This window comes from Giraffa tippelskirchi, chromosome 9 (assembly GCF_054371585.1).
Source record: "Giraffa tippelskirchi isolate mGirTip1 chromosome 9, T2T-mGirTip1v1.2.pri, whole genome shotgun sequence".
NCBI lineage: Eukaryota > Metazoa > Chordata > Mammalia > Artiodactyla > Giraffidae > Giraffa > Giraffa tippelskirchi.
In genome coordinates, this window is record NC_137283.1 from 15,336,477 (window position 1) to 15,351,801 (window position 15,325).

Sequence of the window (15,325 nt, forward strand, 5' to 3'; positions counted from 1 at the left end):
GGGGACCGGCGAAGCCGGTGGGCTCCACGTGGGTGGACCCCGAGCTGGGCGCAGTGGTGGGGTCGCGGGTCGCCATCGCTTACGCTCCCCTACGCCAGCGCACGAACGCGGGCATATAGCCCCTGACTGCCACCCGCCAGTGGAGAGGCTGGCGCCGGGAGCGCGCGGGGAAGGGCAGGCGGCCGTGTTGGGTGGGGGGCGGTGGGAGGCGGATAGAGGGGGGCGGTTCGCGACTGAGGTGTGGCCGCGGGGGAGGGGGCGGGAGGCACCGCAAGGCTTTGGCCCTGCTGCCGCAGCAGCCCCGCAGTCCCCGCCCGGCTCTGAGGAGGCTGCGGCGCGCGACGAGGTGCCTGCCGGCCGCACTGCGGTCCGAGTCGGCGTTAACCCGTCCTCGGATTAAAAAGCAAAAGGCGAAAAGAGTCCATTAAAGGGGCGTGGGCGGGCAAAGACTTTTGCCGGTTCCAGCCAGCGCAGAGAGGTTGGCCGTGGGGAGGTGGGAGTTGCAAGGTACCGCCAGGTGTCATAATGCGGGGGGGTGCCTCCACCTGGGTTAAGCTTCCCAGTGCGCGACCTGAGACGGGGAGATCTTGAAGTCGGGCATTACCCATCGTAGTCCTAACCCTAGCATTAACCCTTTCCCACCCCCACTCTACACACCTTCAGATTCTTATTACTCTTTTGAGCGCTCAGTATTACCAGCCTCATTTTATGTGAAAAACCAGGACAAATTCTTCCCTCTATTAACCTCTCCGTGCCGAAGACCCCAGAGGCAGCTCTCCATAGCCCTAAGACGTGGTCACTCCAAACCCACAGCGAGCGGCTCCTGTGCTCGGCTTTTGCTCCACAAACTCGCTCGAGTGCCACCGGAGAATGCTGAAAGCAATGGCTCGGTGGCCGCCCGGCGCCGGTGAGACTACCGCGCGAGCCCAGTGTGGCGAGCCTCGCGTCCCCCTCCCCAAGTGAGTGAGTCGGCCCTGCACGGACACTTGGTCACTCTCTCTCTCTCTCTTTCACTCCCTCGGGTATCGCGCATTTTCTTAACAGAGCGTGACCTGGTAGACAATGAACTCGGATTCCCTGAGAACCCGCTCGCTCTCGTCCGGTCGGCCTCCCGACATCTCTGCCCTTCATCGCGGCGGGCGCTGTGTGGGCACCTGGACCGCCCTGGTACCTGGGGTTCCCAGCTCCCTTCTCCCCAAGCGGCGGGAGAAGGGCCTTTCCGAGTTACCTGACTCAAGCAGCAGCCACTTCGAGGCCGTCCCCCTCGCTCTGATTCCCAAGGGCAGAGCCCATAAAAGTCCGAAGCATCTGTGGCTCTCACCTCCGCCCAAGTGGGGCGATCCTCTGATGGTTTGTGTGTGTGTGTGTGTGTGTGTGAGAATGTGTGTTTGTGCGCGCGCGGTACGCCTGTAACCGCAGAGAGTAGATTTCCAGACGTGCAAGACAAAGCATTTCACGCAAAGATGGCCCAGAGTTCTAGTAAAACAAACAAATAAACAACAACACAACAACAACCCCCCACACACACACACAAACACCACGTCTCGAGGCACGGAGTCAGGGCTGGCCGCCTGCGGAGGCTTCTAGAACGTCTGCATCCCGGAGAAGGGATTTTAATTCTCCATCTCCGCCAGATCCGCTTGGAAATCACCTCCTCTGGCGATGCCGCAACAAGTGGCCCCGCCGCCTACCCCGGGTTACAGCCTCTTAGTCCCCCAAGTCCTTATGGAGTAGCTGACTGGGATAGGCAGATGGGGGTGAATGCAGGGAGGAAGATTTTATTTTCAATTGTGAAGATTCTGTCTGTCTGCGTCCTGTGGGTCGGGATTCTCCTGTCCCCATCAACCTCCAACATTAATGTAGTGGTATCATTAACACTTGGAAAGCTTACCCATCTTCCTATTAAAAAGGCGTTGATTTTTAACCAAGCATTTTCCTCTCGACGGACTTACACTTTACTGATGGGATTTCCCCCAACCTTTTGCGGTTTGGAGAAGCGGGGTGGTGGGGGACGTAATGGTAGCAAGGCTTTTATTTTCAAAACAGATACTTCTTCCCCTCTCCCCACCCAATTTACGAGGGTTAGATGCTCGGCTTCCTCAAAGGTTCCCTCTCTAGGTTTGTGCCAAAAGCTTTTTGGGGGTGAGGGTCAACCTGCCCACATTTTCCCTGCCCAGCGAAACCCAGGTACCAAGGGGTCAAGGTTCCACACTATCACATTCCTATTAGAAAGGCCCTCGGGAGAGCAAGACGGATTGCCGGGCAGGTCGAAGTGGCGAACAGAGGCGACAGCGTCCAGGGATAAGAGCCTCGGTCTTCCTCCCGGTGGTTTCCCGGACTCAACTGAGCGCCGCGGCGACCTCGGCTAGAAACCGATTCCCCGCCCTAACCGAGTACGAAACTCCTTTAAGGGACAAAAGTTTGAGAGAATCCAGTGTAGAGACAGACTTCTTCCAATCTCGTTATAACAAATAATCTCATAAGTTTACCCACATAACCACGCAAGAGGGGAGCAGGCACCCAGATTCGCCGCCCCCACTTGTTGTTGGAGTTGGCGCAGACGCGTCCGCGGTCACAGCGGGGAACGTGACACCGCATTTTCTCTGAATTCCTGCCTTCTAGGGCGGTGCGGCCGGGTGAGAGGGCCTCAGGGAGGTGGGAAAGAGGCTGCGGAATCCATTCGCTCTGCAGAGGCACGGGGGCTCCAGCACAGCGCGCAACTCCGGGGGCTTTCCCACGGCCCCATTCCCCCACTTGAGAAAAGCAGTGGTGGTTATGGGTGATTAATAGCCGGGCTTCCCACGACCGTGCGGCGCGTCCTCGCCAGCACCACTAGCTTAGCCGTTTAATCTGACCTTTATTATGAGCCACGCGTTCCCACAGGCTGGAAACTGGATTCGCACCCCAAGACCGTCCTCTAATCCCCTCCCCCGCCCCCTCCTGCTTCCTGAAGAGGATCGGAGACTTGCAGCTCTCCGGTGGTGACTCTTTCCTCCTCCAGAGGAAGCAGGCCCCAGCTCCTCTGAGACTAACTCAGGGGCCATCAGACATCCCCGGGGGGGTCTCCCGGGTCTCTGAGTTGGACGCTGTCTACAATGCATCGTCTTGGCTTCTCTCTAGCACATTGTGCCGGTGTGCAGAGAGAAGGGGGAAAAAAAAAAGAACCACTTCTAAGTGCCACCAGCATCTATGGAGTGGCGATGGTCTATGCAGAGCGCTGGTGCCTGGAGTTGTGGGGGAGGGTACTGCGGCCAAGGGCAGGTTGGGAGGACCGTGAAGGCCGGCTGGCCACAGGGGAACCCTTCCTCTCCGGGTTCAGGGGCCGGGAGCAAACCCCGAGCTGCGGCCAAAAGGGCTGGTAGGCTCTCCTGCACCCCCGCTTGCTCCCCCACCTTCCCTGTGTCCCCCGGCTTTTCCAGGAGGAAGATGGGGTGCCCAGCGGGGGTGGGGCGCGCCGGGCCGCGGGGCCGGGCTGTCACGTGCCCCCCTCTCCCCCCGCCACTGCGGCGGGAGTTCCAATCAGAGCGCGCCAGGGGGCTCCTCCCGGGCAGGAACCACCCGGCTCGGCGGCGGAGGGTGGGCCGCCGTCACCTGACCGCCCGCCCCCGCCCCCCGCGAGTAAGGGGCGGTGGTAGCGTCTGCTCGGTTACAAATGGCCCCTCCCGCCCCGCTCGCCCGCTCGCTCGGGCTCGGCGCGGACCCGCCCGGGAGCACTCCTCCCGCCGGCCGCCGACGTCCCGCCGCCCTGCCCGGAGCTGGCCGACGGTCCCCGCTAACCCCCGAGGGCGCTCCTAGCACCTAGCGCGGAGGCTCGCCTGCGGAGGTCGCGCCGGGAGCCTGGACCGCGGTGGCGCGCGGCTTGCCTTCCCGCAGGTGAGTGTGCCGTGTGGGCGTGGGATGCTGCGGGGAGAGTGCAGGGGCGACGTGCGAGTCCTCGGCTGCGGACGCGGGTCCGTGCAGTGCGCAGGTTAAGTTTGCAGAGCGAGTCCGAGGTCTCTCTCCATCTCAGCCTCCTCTTGCGGCTCCCTCGATTTGGGGGCGGGGGGGGGGAAGGGCTTCGGGAAATTCTTGCCTTGAGATACTTGACAAAGGTTGAAAAGACACATCAGGTGGAGCTTGTAGCTACAGCTGATGGGGGTTAGACAGGTGCATTCGAGTTTGCCTGCGTTTGCGTGGCTCCCGGGCGAGTAGGGTGAGCCCTAGATGGGGTGAAGCCTCTGCGGTGGGTCATTCCGTCCCCCAAAGCCACTTAGATGCCCAAGAGGAAAATTGCGCTGCTCTGAGGTGGTCACTGGATGTTACAGCAGCAAACCGGTGACCCTTGTATTTCTGATATGCTCCTGTAGTAACAGAAAAGCAGGTGGCTTCAATAAAGAGTGTATGAAGCTTTAAGACACCCAAAAGATATTCTATTTACCTTTTAACTTCTTGGCAGGATTTTGCATTAAAAGTGCTGAATCATGCAAAAAGACATGGAACGGGAAAATAATGAAATAATTGAATGAAAAATAATTTACTTCATTTTTTGGTAAAGTTTTTCAAGGCTAATAGTCATTTTTTAAATAAATGCTAGAAGTTTAGGGTGTAGGCACCAGGTATTTTAAAATCATGTTTTAAGACTGTAACCTTGGCTTTCTGGCTGTCGGTTGCTTTTCTGTCTTTAGAGTGAGTCGTATCTATTCCTTTATCTCATGCCACTCGACTGCCTCAAAAAAAAAAAAGCCAACCCAAGACATGGGTTGTTTTTTTTTTTTTGGTGCGTCCATGATTGTAAAGGGAGTGGACGAAACCAGTCCTTGGAAATAAAAAACTCCTTCGTTGATAAATGCGATGATGGACAATTTGATTTGTCATATGCCTCTGAAGGGAATGTCAAGCTGATAATATGCCGGCTGGAGAGAAACAGAAACAGGAGTTGCCCATCAAGGAAGAAATGAGCTCTAATCCAATTGTGTTCAGTAAAAGAGCTGAAGGGAAGTGATTCCACCTGGGAGCCTGAGTCCACGATGGTGGAGATGGAAGGGTGCCGTTTTTGATGCAAGTTCTGCAGTCAGACACCAAGTAGCATAAAGATGATTTAAAAAAAAAAAAAATCAGTGAGAATGAGCAAAATGGGTGTGTCCAAAGGCAGCTCTTGCCCATTTACTCTGTCTGAACTGCTCATGGCCTGCTGACTCATAAGGAAACCAGCATGCTTCAGGAGGGTTGGATTTGACTTCTAAATAACCATACCTATAAAAAAAAATTTTTTTTTCAAGGAAAAGAAAATCTTTAACAGAGACATCCATAAACAGGAAAGCTTGCTTCCTCCTCACATCTCTTCTTGAGGGAGGTTTTTCCAATTCCTTGACTTGTCACCTTCATTCCAGTCCCTGTCGTCCATACTTGTGCCCGGAACATTTGGATTGACACCAGAGATTTTCATCTAAATCTTGACATGAGAAATAGTGGCACTCCTACCAATAGGGTTATTTCAAAGGTGTTTGTGAAGGATGCCGAAACACTGGAGTATGAACGATTAATTGAGTTTTCTTTGCAGCACAGTCTCCCTTGACATGGCATGCAGGGGCAGGGAGCCCCACCCTGTTTCCGAGCATCTGCATGAAAGGCCAGGAAAGGAATTCGACAATTGCAGTGGTGCAGAGAGGCAGTTGCTAGACTTGGGTGTGAACGTTTATTTAAATAATCACTAAAAGGTTGGGGGCTAGGCTTCAATTTATAGGTAGGTCTTGGAAAAGCACAGTATTATTCCATGTCGCTTGTTAGTGTGTGAAAATATCCATTTAACTTTGAGAGGTTGGTTTGGAAGAAAAGGAGTCTGAAGTGAATGCTGCTTCCTCATTTTAAGATCCTGGGGTTACAAGACACTCTTGGAAGGACAAATATCAAAGCATCTGGTAAAGCCCCAAAGAGTTCTTTGTGCTCTGGTATTCTTAATAGTATTTCTTTATCAAAGTAAGTGTTTTAGAGAGGTTTCCTTTTCAGGCAATAAACCTGCTTGTGGAATAGACAAGCATCAGGCATCTCAGAATAGAGATGCACCACGGAAGCAGGAAGCAGATGAATGAGTTTACGTTTTGCTGCTTGGTCCTTCCATCAGAAGCCAGTCATGTCACGTCAGGTGAGAGGAAAGCCATTCCTGCAACAGAATGAGGCGATTTCAAACCATACTGCCAATCTATGGGAAAGAAAATATTTTGCGCCGCTCTGAAGAAAGAAGCATTCATTTGTTTATTGTCATTTAGTTCATTTATTGTCATAGCCCTGCTAAGCCGTGTCGTCTGCTGCCAACAGCGGGTCTGACCATGAGGAAGAGAGATAGCAAGATGACCTCTTTCCTTTACTTCGAAAAACAAGGACAAAATTTTTCAAAAGGATGCCCACTTGATGTTACCGTTTATTAATGCAAATCACTTAAATAAGAAAAAATTCTACTTTTCCCCTGATGGCTGGAGTGAATGAATACCTTTCTGAATCTGGATGGGGTGCCCATTTATGTAACAGGATAACTGTATCTCAGTAGTTATTCCAGTCTGAGGTGAGACTCCAGGTGAAAACTGTATGTTCTGCTCAGATTGAATGTAAGTTCAAAGCTGCTGGGACCACCTTCTGCTTTTTTCCTTCTTCCTCTAATACTATCTTTCCCCTCTCTTAAATCCTACCTAATCCTAGCACCTAGAAGGCTTTGCGGTTTCACCAGGAACACACAATCAGGTAAATTGCCGGTGATGACGGGTCATTCTAAAATCAAAACAGATTTCGGCTTCAGTCTAAACATCCCATTGGGAGGATGTCTCTGGCGCTTTGCTCAGATACCAGTGGCCCCGGTAGCCTGGTTTCAAAGAGGGACTTGTCCTAAGATTTGCAGTGATTATTTTGTGGAAGTTAGCTCTGCCCACTTGCATCGTTAATGGCAGAGCAAGAAGGTTCCAGAACACTACCTCCTTGAGTTACAACAGTAATGTGTACACAGCATTGTATGAGGAGCATTCCAGAACTCCCACCTCCCCGTGAAGTGAATGTGCTGCCTGAATAAACACCTGGGCTGCCTTGGCCCGCCAACAAATCTCATTTTTTTATCATAAGAGATGGTTTTAGTGTACACTGAGCTTTTTTAGGACACTAGAGAGCCTTGTAGGATGGAGAGAGCCGTCTGATGTCTGACTTCTTTTAGAACTGGCCTCCAAGGATCTACCTTTTCCCTTCGAGAATGTCAGGTTATGTGTGTTTTTCAAGGAAATCGAAGAAAAACACACTTTGCTAAGCCACTTACTACAGGGAGTTGGAAGGTTAGTCATATTAGTAATATCATTGGCTGTAAGCATGTAAAAATTAAAAATTCACATATTTGTGGACATGGGAGTGTTAGTAGGGAGTTGCCTTTAAAAAACTCTTTGGAAATCGATGCTTTTTAAAAAATCATGTGACATTAAGTACTTGGACATTCATCCCTGTAATATGAAAGAATACACTTCAGTACTCACAGTTTGCCACAATTGCACACATCCTACACAAACTGGAATTGCCCTTTAGAATTACTCAGTTATTTATTTTGCAGCGACTTGGAGTAGTGGGGAGAGTTTTTCTTTTTTTCCTCGTGGATGCTGGGCTCTGATTCTGCTGTGCTTAGGTATCTTAGTGCCTGTGACCCTCAAGAAGGTGCAGTGAACATATACAGTTGTTCGTATCATAAGTAAAGTAATTTGTTTTTTTTTTTTTTTTTACAATATGTCTTCCTCTAGGTTGCCAGTTTAAAAGTAGTCATGCTCTAGGTTTTAGAAATAAAAGTATCACAAGGAACAGGTTTTGTCCAGATGTAGCTAGGATACATTTCCTTTGGTCAAATTGCAATAAATCATCTTTGCTTCTTGGGGCTTCCCAGGTGGCTCAGTGGGTAAAGAATCCGCCTGCCAGTGCAGGAGACATAAGGGACATAGGTTTGATCCCTGGGTGGGGAAGATCCCCTGGAGGAGGGCATGGCAACCCACTCCAGTATTCTTGCCTGGTGCATGCATCTTTGCTACTCATGAAATTTGGAAGCTACCTGGATGGCTAATGACCTAACTACATTGGTCTTACAGGTGTCCTTTGATATGGTGGATGGTGACTCTTCTGCCTGCCTGTGAGTGGTGGTTCAAACCGTAAGTTCAGCAAACCAAAATAATCAAATATCAGTAATTCTGGAGCTCTCTGCAGAACCTATTCTTCCTATTTTCATTCCTTCTGCCCAAGACTCTAGCCTCATAAGTAAGAGTCAAGAAGGAAGTGACGTCATCCCGTTGGGTAGGCGAAGGATGTCCAACTTAGACCAAGTTACTTTGTTCACTGTAGTGCAGTGTGACTGCCGTGACAGCCGTCCATTGGCGTTTTTCTCTACCTGTCCCCGTCGCATTCTTTTTCTGGTAACACGTCTTTCTGTGTGGCTCTGCCCCTTCTAATATTCTCCTGGCTCAAGCAGACAGATCACAATACATAGACACACACAGGAGCAGCATCCGATATGTCGGATGAAATCTTAAGTCTGCTGTCGAGTTGGCTGTCCTACCGCATCCATTAAGCAAAATGTTTCTTTAGCTCAGCTGACAAAGGTCACACTCTCAGGACTGGTCCGCTTCAGTTATAAAATGGAAAGCATTACAATACGCAAGAGACCGTTGCTCTTTCACACAAAGACATTGGGTGGTGTGGGACTGTATAGATATCCCGGGGATGCGTCCAGCTTCTCCACTTCTGGATATCAAGTACTTATAAGTATGCCTCTTTACTGTCTGTTCTCAGAAGGACCCAGAGGAAGACCTGGGTCCTTCTTCTGCTACAGGAAGACCTTCCCTGCTTCTGTAGAGACCTCAACATGTAATTTAAGATTTTTGGAAAATCCTTAGGTACTTCCTATATACTTCATCAGTGGTCAGGTTCTAGAAAGCTGGTGTTTATTAGGAAAAAAAATCTCCCCTGCCTTCTTTTCTCCTTGCTTTTCTGTCTCTCTGTCTCTGTTCCCTTTGCCCCAAATACGGCTTTCCGTGTAATTCAGTTCACTAAATATTTCTCCATTTTTGGTTTTGCTGCGGAGTTTATTGCTAGAGCAGGTAATAGACTTTCAACACAAATAGTATATTGATCACTTGAAATCTTGTTTGAGCTTGACTGAATATACATAATGGGGTGTCAATCGGGGAAAAAAATCTCATAATAAATGGCAGGCGACTTATATTCATGAGAAAAAAAAATAGGCAGCACACAAAATATCATGTTTACTGTAGCATGACAGACTGATTCTGCCGGTCTCCTCGTGTTCTTCGGGTGGCTATTTAATAGCAAAGGCAAGGTTAGAATACCAACATTCTGGAACCCTTCTTTCTTTGTTTATATGGGAAGGGATTTCTGCACACTCGATAGAGTATAAACATCGACTCAAATCACAGCCAGCAAGAAAGATCTTTTCTACCTGAGGAATTCAGAAATTGCAAACAAATCTGTTGAAGTTGGTGTACATTTAAAATCAGATACTGATTTATGCAGTCCATATTTTTTAACTTTTTACCATGTGTGTATCAGTGCATACACTCGCTATATGCAAATATCATTTTCAATGTGTACATGGGAGAGCACGGTATATTTAGAGAAAATCCTGCTTTACATAAATTATTTTTAAGAACAACCGAGCAGAGGAGTAGCCATGCGTTAGGAAAGCGAAATCTTTTTTTTTTTTTTTAATTTCCTATTGAATGCTAAGTAAAGGAATCTCAGCTTTAAAGTATTAAATGTAATTCTTCAAAATCTATTTTCTTGATAGAGCAATGATTATGATGGCAAGTATTTCTGGGAAAGTAGTATTTTTGATTACCTTCTGATGCTGACTTTTCTCTGACTCCGTTGCTGGTTGTCTGTGTGGAATCTGGCCCCAGAGGAAACGTGGGGTATTGTAGGAGTTGTCATCCGGCTTTCCCCCAAAACTATGTGGGGTATATTACACTGTCCCAGTCCACTGGGTGGGGTCAGCATAGCTTCTGTCAGGAATTCTTGGTCTCGTGTAAGTGAATGGAGCTGACGTGCTCTTTGCTTATCAGGTTATAATTTGCTTTTTTTAATGGCAAAAATCAAGTAATACTCTTGACAATCATCTCTTCCAGTTTCTTTATGGTATTCAAGATTTTTAAAAATGGATTATGGCAGAATTTTCACTTCTTAAGTCTCAGGTCATGTCCCAACTACCGGAAGAACCTACGTATCACAGAGTGTGTGTAATAGGACAAATGAGAGTATAAAAGACGTGACATCAGGCCCTGGTCATATCTGCTGTTTTTCTGTAGAGCTTCGAGCACTTTTGCCTGTTTTCATCTACTTCATTAAAATGCTTCTGATTTGTTGTTTTTGTTTTGTTTTTTTGGTAAGGTTTGTGATTAGCAGTAAAAGAGAAATGCAAAGGTTGCTGAGAAAACAGGATTATCTGAGAGCTAGCCAGCTACAGAGATTCAACAGTATATGATTGTTGGGGAGCTATAGATTTTAATAATACCCTTCGTAAGTAAAATATTTCGTCTGTATCGTCCCTTATGTATGTATACTGTTTTGTGACAAGTTAGAAACAATTTATAATGTGTGCTTTTTTGCACAAAGAAAGGCAATTACATTCAATAGTTAAAGCTTGGGGAATTATGCTGGTGAGATTTTAGCAGAAACTACCTTATATGAGATTTTAAACTTGGGATTTAGCTATTTAAAATACTTAACCTACAGAGAAATGAATGTCTACAAATGTTAAAACTTGAACGTATTGGGTGTCACTAGTAAAAGGGAAAAATAAAATTGCAGGGCAGAGAGAATGGGAAGGAAAAAATTTCTCAGAGAAATTTAAGTCTAAAACCTCCATTTACAGTCCTTGCTGTTCTCTTAAATTTTGGATCATTGACTCACTGGAAAAGACCCTAATGCTGGGAAGGATTGGGGGCAGGAGGAGAAGGGGACGACAGAGGATGAGATGGTTGGATGGCATCACCGACTCAATGGACATGGGTTTGGGTAAACTCCGGAAGTTGGTGATGGACAGAGAGGCCTGGTGTGCTGCGATTCATGGGGTCGCAAAGAGTCGGACACGACTGAGCAACTGAACTGAACCGATTTATTATAATCAAGTGAAGGGAGAAAAAGAATAGGAATGAAGTAGAAGCTATGTGAGCTATTTTCTGATTAACAGATATTCAAGATTACATGTTGGTAATATAAATACCTAGTTTTAATACATAGCTTTCTTACCAGTTTGTACCATCTTACAGTGAGAAAATTTAAAGACAAGTTTAAGCATATATCTTTTACAGACCTTGTCAGTAGAACTGAAAACAATACCATATACTCACCAGGTGCTTGGTAAGCTTTTATGTTGTTGTTCTTGTTGTTTTTTTAACACCTTTATTTAACACAAATTTTTAAAATCGAGTTGAATTGGCAGCCATTTCAGAGAAATGGACGTTACAATTTCTGAGGTTTGATTTCTACATACGCTTAGTGAACATCAGGAAGTAACTAAAACTCCTGGATTTTTGCTTGCTTGCAAATACAGCATTTTCAGCAGTGAGAATCAGAGCTCTCTTCTCTTAGAAGCAGCTCATTTAAAGTGATCCTCATTTAATAGAAGAATTGCAGTGGGACAACTTTTCCTTCCAACAACGATTTAAATAATAACTAGGCTGATGCAATGGATTAGGATAATATTACTTTTTTAAAAATTGGTGGTTTTTTTCACTTTAATAAAGAACACACCGAGGCAAAATAAAGACAAATTACAGTGTATTAGTTCAGTTATCAGTGAAGTAGTAGTTTGTATTTACTGCTAATAAATCTCGCTTTACAATTAATACAAAGTTTATTTTCAGGTTTAATTGCTCATGTTGAGAGAGAATCAACAGATAAAATTTGCTTAGGGCATAGAACTGCTGCTGAGCTTTGTGTGAATTCAGTTTATTAAACCCCTGAGCCTCTTAGGAATGAAATTTTGCTATTTGCAGCATTGCAGATGGACTTGGAGAGTATTATGCTCAGTGAAATAAGTCAGACAGAGAAAGACAAATACTGTGTGTGTGGAATCTAAAAAATACAGCAAACTAGTGACTGTAACAGAAAAGCAGCAGACTCACAGATATACAGAGCAAACTAGTGCTTACCAGTGAGGGGAGGGGAGGGAGCGGGGCAGTGTAGAGTCAGGGGACTAAGAGGTACAAACTGTTAAGTATAAAATCAGCTACAAGGATATACGGTAGAACACAGGGAATGTAGCCAACATTTTATAATAACTGTCAATGGGATATAACCTTTAAAAATTGTGAATCACTATACTGTACACCAAAAAAATCCCTTTCTGCCATATAAAAGGGGATAACTTGGGGTCACAATCAGCTGATGATTCACTATATTTATTGATATGTTAATAATATATTCTCTATATATATCGTGTAAATATATCATATACTTATTACAAATATAGTGTTATACTATAATTATCAACAGTTAAGCTATATACCATTTAAAACAAGCCTGAACCATTTCAGTTTAATTGGAAAACTAATCCTGAGAAATAGACATAGCCAAGTGTCCTATAATATTAAAGAATATAGGCTCAACTATTTCCCCAGCTTAGTGTTAACTTGAGGTATATGCTGTCGCAAAAATTGTTTTCTTAGTGACAGGTTGATCCACCATGGTTATGTAAGAATTTGGTGAAAGGTACTTCGTGATGTCTTGGATCATTTTGGTTTTCGTGTGTATATTTTGGGGGAGGGGGTATGGCTTTCAGGAATGATAGTCTCATTTTTAAAAATAAAAAAATTGAAACCAGTTAATCCCACATTCAGGTTAAACTTCTTCATCTTTGCTGTGGTCTTTCCTCCCTTAAGACTGTGCTTTGGTCACACTGACAAGTGTGGACCTGCAAACCCATCGTCTGATGGACTTGATTTTGTCTCAGCCAAACAGAGGGAGTGGCCAGCCTATGAATTCCATCCCCAAGCCAAGCATTTGAAACTGATGTTATTCTCCAGCAAGCGGCCACACCCTCTTCAGAGTCATTGTTTCATTGCAGTGCCCTTTGTATACTCCTACAAACACACCTGTGCCTCTCCGAAAGTTCTTCAAAATCCCTTTTCTCTCTTATTGTTAAAAAGATAAGCGTTCAAGATAAGACTTAAAAATATGAAACCTCCTGTAGACCCACAATGTCAGGCTCTTCCACTCTCATATAGTCTCTGGAAATAACCTGGAGAGCTTGAATTTTCAGCCTGGGCAGAGCTCTAACTCAGGACTTTATATGAATGCTCCTTAGGAGACAGATTTTAGCCAAGATTTGCAGAGCTGAGATGCTGGATTAAAGCAGACAGACAGACAATCTCTCAGGCAAGGATTTAACTGGACTGTTAAAAAAAAAAAAGCACAAAGGTGAACATGTATAGAGATAAATGTTGTTTTTTCTTCAGAGATGTCAATGAATGCAGGAGAATCAGCCAAAATTCCCGAGTTTTTCTTTTCCTATTTTGTAACAGTCCAGGGACGTCATTGCCAGTGACCACAATGACTAATCATTCTTAATTTTTCTAGCTCTAAACGCAAGGCTGACTGATCCCTTAGAGAGCGGCCTTCTTGAGCACATTGTCCAATGGAACTTTCTGCAATGATAGGAATGTTTGCTTTCTGCACCAGCCAGTACAGAGCCACTTGCCATGTGGAGCTACTGAGCACTTGAAGGTGGCTAGTGTGACTCAGAAACTGACCTTCAAAACCTTATTTGATTTTAATTAAAATGTAAATTTAAAAAGCCACATGTAGCTGGGGGCTGCATGTATTGGACAGTGTTACCACAGACAGTCCGAAAATTGAGTCAGCTTCGCACAGAGTCCTCTTTATGGACGATATGAGCAAAAGGCTCTACACATTCCAGAAGCTTGGGACCACCCCAGGGCTGACCACCATGTGTGCGCTCTCCGTGTGGTGGACTCCGCAGAGCTGCCGGGCACGTCATGGCTGTGCTGTTGCTGTCATATTTTCACATTTTTATTTATTTATTCATTTAAAATTTTTGTTGGAGTATGGTTGATTTACAACGTTGTTAGTTTCAGGTGTACAGCAAAGCGAATCAGTTAGACATACAGCTATATCTACTCTTCTATTTTTAGATTCTTTTCCTCATATTTTCAAATAGAACTGAATCCTGCCAGAACAGACCCAGTGCATGATATTGTTTGTTGTTGTTGTTTAGTTGCTCAGTCGTGTCTGACTCTTTGTGACCCTATGGACTGTAGCCTGCCAGGCTCCTCTGTCCGTGGGATTCTCCAGCAAGAATACTGGAGTGGGTTGCCATGCCCTCCTCCAAGGGATCTGCCTGACCCATGGATTGAACCACATCTCCTGGTTGGCAGGCAGATTCTTTATCACTGAGCCATCAGGGAAGACACCCTCGCCAAAAAAGATGATACTGTTACTCCGCTTTTTTTCTTTTTGAATTGTGGAAAAAACGCTTAAAATGAGATCTAGCCTCTTCACAGATTTTTCTCCACGTACAGTGTAGTATTGTTATCCATAGGCGCCGTGCTGTACAGCACATCTCTAGAATGTATTCCTGGGGCATAACTGAAATTTCATACCCATTGGTTAGTAACTTCCCATTGCCCCCTATCCCTGGCCCCGGGCAACCACCGCTCCATTCTTTGCTTTCGTGAGTTTGACTATTGTTGCTCAGAGACCCCATCCCCAACTGGGTGGTCTCGTTCTTGTCCCAGAACCTCTCTGGGTCCTGGCTAGTTTGGTTGTGACTGTACATCTGAGGTACTCTTAGAATTCTGCCTTTAGGATACGAGGTTTAGGGGTACACGTCTTGATTTGCCCTTCTAGAACTTTCTTCCACTACTTTGTCCTCCTTTTTTTTTTGTCTCTGCACCCTGTTGCCCACAACTTAAAGCTTCACCATCTGTTTATCAACCCGTGTATTAATCTCTCTGTCTGAAAAGGTTTCACTTCCATTGTTCTTCAGTACGGACCCCCTCAGACAAGACTGATTAAGAAGTTACAGCAACTCACTCATTCTGCAGACACAGGCCTCTTCCTCAAGGCAGTGTGAAAACTTCCTCTGTAAATGGAGAGGGTCTTCTAACTGAATTGCCAGTCAGAGCCTGTCCTTGAGTAAGTGGACTCCTCCTGGTGGAGCTCAGCTTTCTTTGGCACCCACCACTCTTAAGTCGTCACAGACAAGGCAAGTGGGAGAGAAAGGGGATGGAGGGTACCTGGCAGGTGTGACCATCTTGTGTCGCCAGGGAGACCCCATGCATCCCGGCATACAGAGGAG

The 15,325-nt window shown here is 46.2% G+C and overlaps 1 long non-coding RNA gene across 1 annotated transcript; it reads left to right on the plus strand.

Moving 5' to 3' along the window:
* Positions 1-7,010: 7,010 nt before the first annotated feature.
* LOC145520688 (uncharacterized) lies at positions 7,011-11,771 on the plus strand. Its single transcript, XR_014064723.1, has 2 exons — positions 7,011-7,289; positions 8,082-11,771. It is a non-coding gene; the product is annotated as an uncharacterized LOC145520688 (long non-coding RNA).
* The last annotated feature ends 3,554 nt before the right edge of the window (positions 11,772-15,325 follow it).